We start from the raw sequence: 6,384 nt of genomic DNA, 5'->3' as shown, positions 1-6,384 counted from the left end.
GGCCCATCTCCCACCACAGCTGTGCCATACTTATGGGGGATATGTGGAACCCAAAACCCCTCTCCTCATCCCCAGGCCTGCAAGGCTGAGACACCCAGGCTGCGTTTTCCAGTGACCCTGAGTAAACACACACGCCTGGTTCCTCACTGTCTGACTGACCGATGGAAGCTGAGGGAGTAACCAGGTCAGGCACAGCGATGGAATGAGGAGCCTAGTATGGGTGTAATAACACTACAAATGCTGATATGAACTACAGCAGGGCGCCTCTTTCTCTAATTAGTATTCTGGGTGTAATACCTCAGGTTCCTGCACTAAGATGGGCAGGACCAGTGCCAAGCTTTGCATTGCTGACATTTGTGACATTGTTAGACAGTCTGCTGGTACATGCGAGACGTTTGTGTTAAATGTTCAGCTTCGGTTACTTGCATCTTGTGTGTTTGAGAGAGACGCTAAGATGACTTGTTGATAAACTGACTGATGCCCTCGCTCTTAACCCCATGTCTGGAAGTGACTGTAGGACAGTTGACAGAATGCTGCCAGGGTTATAGACAGTGCCTTCAGAATGTATTCACAACCCTTTCCACATTTTGTTGTTACAGCCTGAATTAAAAATGTATTACTTAAAAAAACAATTTAATACACAATACCCCATAATGTCGAAGTGGAATTATATTTTTATTGGTCTTTCATGTTTGATGTGCTCAGGGTGTTAAGTCTCATTTGCGGTGTGACTCATGATGAGCAAAGTCATTTGTAGCCTATCATTTCACTTTCCCTATGAGAACCATATTTGGCTTTGCTGTACCGAAGCCTGCCAGCAGCCCACCTGGAAAAGGTTGCACCGTGTCCATTATAACGTAGAAAAACAGATGTCTCTTCTGGAAGATGCCAACTCTTTGGCGATAACAGTAGATGGCAAAGTCAAAGATGCTGGTTTCCAATCTGTGGCAAAGTTTTCCCTAAATGCTTATGACCAATCCAGAACCAGCCAAGCCAGCTGGCTAATCTTTTGAATACAGTGTAGTAAAATACAAACAGAAACAGAACATCAGCTAGCTAGATAAAGTTAGTATGCTGCTAGCTACAATGACAGCTGCCAGTTGCCCATGTGTTTCTCCACTCCATGTGGAAATCATCGCAATGTTCTTTCCCATCCCCAATTTGTGAATGTGTGTAAGTAGTAGGGCTATGACGATACCACTATCGCGCAAATTGTTTTCCATGGCAAAAATGAAAACACGAAGCAGACTAAACTCTTTGGTCATTTAAAAACTAGCTGTATGTAAGAGTGTGATATAGCTTAGAAAATAATACATGTGACTCTAGATGACAACATAAGGATGTTTAACAACCATTAGGGCTGTTTTCCTAAAGAACATAAATCCGCTTCATTGTTTTGTTTCCTTGGTACGACACTAACGAGTATCGCGAAACTGGTACCTTCCTGGAACCTAAACGAGCGTTTCCGCTCGAGGGCAGGAGTTACATCCAAATAGGGGTGGCATTGTCCTCTGGTGGGTGCTTTTTTTTAATGTTCAAGAATTAAGTATGGATTTCCATCCGATCTGAGGACCTCATAGAATGTTAGGCTGCAGTTACATGACGCAACTTCCACACAATTTTAGTTGCAGTTGCAACTGACATGTCAAGCAACTTTGCTGTTAGATGACGCTACTTAAAACTTCCTGCGGCTCAGAGGGACACTAGCGTCCCATTTCGAAAACTTCCGGTGAAATTGCAGAGCACCAAATTCAAATTAAATTACTAAATATAAAACTTTCATGAAATCACAAGTGCAATACATCAAAATAAAGCTGAACTTAATCCAGCCGCTGTATCAGATTTCAAAAAGGCTTTACGGCGAAAGCAAACCATGCGATTATCTGAGGACAGCGCCCAGCGCACAAATGCAAAACAAATCATTTTCAACCAGGGAGTTGTGAAAGTCAGAAATAGCGATATAATATATGCCTTACCTTTGAAGATCTTGTTCTGTTGGCACTCCAAAAGGTCACAGTTACATTACAAATGGTCCTTTTGTTCGATAATGTCCTTTTTATATCCATAAAAACTCAGTTTAGCTGGTGTGCTTCAGTCAATAATCCACCCGGTTTCCCTCCTTCAAAATGCATACAAAATGAATCTCAAACGTTACCAATAAACTTATCCAAACAAGTCAATCAACGTTTATAATGAAACCTTAGGTACCCTAATATGTAAATAACTATAATATTTATGACGGAGAATCGTTATTGTCTTTACTGGAGAAAAATACCAAAGAACGCGCTCTCATTAACATGCTTGAAAACACTTCAGCCAAAATGGGAGCCACCTAGAAAAACGACAATTTCTGGCTCATTTCTTCAAAAACCTGCCTGAAACTCTTTCTAAAGACTGTTGACATCTAGTGGAAGCCCTAGGAACTGCACTCGTGCATCCTAGGAACTGCAATCGGGCATACAGCTCGTTGAGTGCAGTCTCAGTGCCAGCATCTGTTTGTGGTGATAAATAGACCGCTATGAATAATATAGATGAGAACTCTCTTGCTAGACAGTGTGGTCTACAGTTTGTTTTCCAGTGATTGCACGTTGGCCAATAGAACTGATGGTAGAGGAGATTTACTCACTCGCCTCCGAATCCTCACAAGGCACCCCGACTTTCTCCCTCTGTATCTCCGCCTTTTCTTCCTGCGAATGACGGGGATTTGTGCCTGGTCTTTCGCGGGGGACTCATTAAAGAATAAGTATTTGTCCAGTTCGAGGTGAGTAAACGCTGTTACTTTCGGCCGTAAGAGATGGTAGCAGCAACTTTATGTACTAAATAAGTTACAAACAATTCGGGAAAAACAAACAAAATAGCAGTTTTTAAGTAGCCCGTAAAACTGCAGCCATCCCCTCCGGTGCCATTATGGACCATCTCCCTTGCGTAGAGTTGATCAGGCTCTTGATTGTGGCCTGGGAAATGTTGTCCCACTCCCCTTCAATGGCTGTGCAATGTTGCTGGATATTGGCGGGAACTGGAACACGCTGTCATATGCGTAGATCCAGAGCATCCCAGACATGCTCAAGGGGTGGGTGGCATGTCTGGTGAGTATGCCGGCCATGGAAGAACTGGGACATTTTCAGCTTCCAGGAACTGGAACGACAAGCATGCAGATGAGCTTCCCCGAGATGGTGTCTCACAGTTTGTGCAGAAATTCTTTGGTTGTACAAATCCGCAGTTTCATCAGCTGTCCGGGTGGCTGGTCTTGGATGATCCCAACGGTGAAGAAGAGAATATGGAGTTCCTGGGCTGGCATGGTTATACATGCTCTGCGGTTGTGAGGCCAGTTGGATGTACGGCCAAATTCTCTAAAATGACATTGGAGGTGGCTTATGATGGAGAAATTAACATTACATTCTCTGGCAACTGCTTTGGTGGACATTCCTGCAGTCAGCATGCGAATTGCACACTCCAACTTGAGACATCTGTGGCATTGTGTGTGACAACTGCACATTTCAGTGGCCTTTTATTGTCCCCAGCACAAGGTGCACCTGTGTAATGAGCATGCTGTTTAATCAGCTTCTTGATTTGCCACTCCTGTCAGGTGGGTGGATTATCTTGGCAAAGGAGAAATGCTCACTAACAGGGATATAAACAAATTTGTGCACCAAATTTGAGAGAAGTAAGCTTTTGTGTGCATATGTGACATTTCTGGGATCTTTCATTTCAACTCATGGGACTAACACTTTACATGTTGCCTTTTATATTTTGGTTCAGTGTAGCCATCACTGTTTGATCAAGCTCTCTTGCTCCTTAGCTAGCAACGAGTTTACAAGCTAGCAACACTTTTTAGCTAGTGCAGTTCATGTTGAAAGTGTTAGTTTATTGACTTCAGAACCATGTACATAACACCTTTACTAGTCTTGATGCCAGTATTTACTTCAGCTCCCGTTTGGATAATGTCTCTTCTGTCCACCTTGATCACGGTTCCCGCAGTACTGACAGCTGTGTTGTTGACATGACAACTCGGCCAGAGTTCCTAACCTTTGAAATGGATCATGTGACAAAGCATTCGTTTTAATTGGTGTTGATTGGCTGTTGCAATGTCAAAATACTTCAGCTGGATGCATCCGAGTTGCAGATTAATTGCAGGCTTATTACGGTTTTCACCAATCAAGAAGCAACTCTGTTACAAGCCACAATTTCTGTGCAAGTTGCGTTGTGTAACTGGAGCCTTAGACTTTTTTTTGGTAGTAAACATACAGTTGAAGTCGGAAGTTTACATGCACCTTGGCCAAATACATTTAAACTGAGTTTTTCACAATTCCTGACATTTAGTCCTCGTAAAAATGCACAGTCTTTGGTCAGTTAGGATCACCACTTTATTTTAAGAATGTGAAATGTCAGAATAATAGTAAAGAGTGATTTACTTCAGCTTTTATTTCTTTCATCACATTCCCAGTGGGTCAGAAGTTTACATACACTCAATTAGTATTTGGTTGCATTGTCTTTAAATTGTTTAACTTGGGTCAAACGTTTCGGGTAGCCTTCCACAAGCTTCCCACAATAAGTTGGGGGAATTTTGGCCCATTCCTCCTGACAGAGCTGGTGTAACTGAGTCAGGTTTGTAGGCCTCCTTGCTCGCACACACTTTTTCAGAGATGCATCCCCCTTTTTCCTCAACATAACAATGGTCATTATGGCAAAACAGTTTTATTTTGTTTCATTAGACCAGAGGACATTTCTCCAAAAAGTATGATCTTTGTTCCCATGTGCAGTTGCAAACTGTAGTCTGGCTTTTTTTTATGGTGGTTTTGGAGCAGTGGCTTCTTCCAGGCCGAGCGGCCTCTCAGGTTATGCCGATAAAGGACTGGTTTTGCTATGGATATGGATACTTTTGTACCTGTTTCCTCCAGCATCTTCACAACGTCCTTTGCTGTTGTTCTGGGATTGATTTGCATTTTTCGCACCAAAGTACCTTCATCTCTAGGAGACAGAATGCTTCTCCTTCCTGAGCGGTAGGACAGTTGCGTGGTCCCATGGTGTTTATACTTGCGTACTATTGTTTGTACAGATGAATGTGGTACCTTCAGGCCTTTGGAAATTGCTCCCAAGGATGAACCAGACTTGTGGAGGTCTACAATTTTTGCAACTGGATCCTGGAGGTCTTGGCTGATTTCTTTTGATTTTCCCATGATGTCAAGCAAAGCGGCACTGAGTTTGAAGCTAGACTTTGAAATACATCCACAGTTACACCTCCAATTGACTCAAATTATTTCAATTAGCCTATCAGAAGCTTCTAAAGCCATGACCTCATTTTCTGCATTTTTCCAAGCTGTTTAAAGGCACAGTCAACTTAGTGTATGTAAACTTCTGACCCACTGGAATTGTGATACAGGGAGTTATAGGTGTAATAATCTGTCTGTAAACAATTGTTGGAAAAATGACTTGTGTCATGCACAAAGTAGATTTCCTAACCGACTTGCGAAAACTATAGTTTGTTAACAAGATATTTGTGGAGTGGTTGAAAAACAAGTTTTAATGACTCCAACCTAAGTGTATGTAAACTTCCGAATTCAACTGTCAGTCCCGAAATGATTATCAATTACTTGATTGGAGAATTCTATTTTTATTTTATTTTTTATTTCACCTTTATTTAACCAGGTAGGCCAGTTGAGAACAAGTTTTAATTTACAACTGCAACCGGGCCAAGATAAAGCAAAGCAGTGTGACAAAAACAACAACAGAGTTACACATGGGATAAACAAAAGTACAGTCAATAACAATAGTAACATTGTTACAATTGTCTTCCTTAGTGGCATGTTATCACCTTCTATACCACTGACTCACATTTTTATAGACGGGATTGACTACAGCAACAGACTCCTGGCCTATATTCAGTCAATTGTCCTCCTTTTCCTTATGATTGGAAATTTCAGTGAGCGTGTTAGCCAGCTAGCATGCTTCTGGGCTGTGGACTGACAGATGGAAGGTTCCAGCCAGTCTGGAGTCACCCGTTGAAGTGGTATTACACACACTTGAATGTAGCGTCTGCTTAAAGGCAAGGAAAGTGAATCAGCGGTTTTGAGGGATACTGGTCTTGACTGAAGTCAGAAATCTATCCGAAGAATACCTATATGTAACATTGCCTTTCTATAGCGGTAACTCTTAATTTGCACACACTCTGCACCTTTTATTGTCAATGTTCTGGTTTGGAGAGACCATGTGGGCATACCTGTTTTTATAGTCTATTCATTCTAATGACTCTTGTTGATAACATTTCATGGCATAAGATGCTGAAGAATGACACAACCAATCCTTGAGTTCAGTATGGCCACTGTAAAGACAGCTGAGGGAAGACGGGGATAGAGGAAGGCATGTCGCAAGAGGGCCTGACTAATG

At 42.1% G+C, this 6,384-nt stretch overlaps 1 protein-coding gene across 2 annotated transcripts in view; it reads left to right on the top strand.

The window, feature by feature from the left end:
- The window catches only part of LOC124006697 (tyrosine-protein kinase ABL1-like), a 52,341-nt gene that overhangs the window by 15,473 nt on the left and 30,484 nt on the right, over positions 1-6,384 (top strand). The window lies entirely within an intron of this gene.

Source organism: Oncorhynchus gorbuscha, linkage group LG20 (genome assembly GCF_021184085.1).
Source record: "Oncorhynchus gorbuscha isolate QuinsamMale2020 ecotype Even-year linkage group LG20, OgorEven_v1.0, whole genome shotgun sequence".
Taxonomy (NCBI): domain Eukaryota; kingdom Metazoa; phylum Chordata; class Actinopteri; order Salmoniformes; family Salmonidae; genus Oncorhynchus; species Oncorhynchus gorbuscha.
The sequence above is the reverse complement of the archived record's forward strand: the minus strand, read 5'-3'. Positions and strand labels throughout refer to the sequence as shown.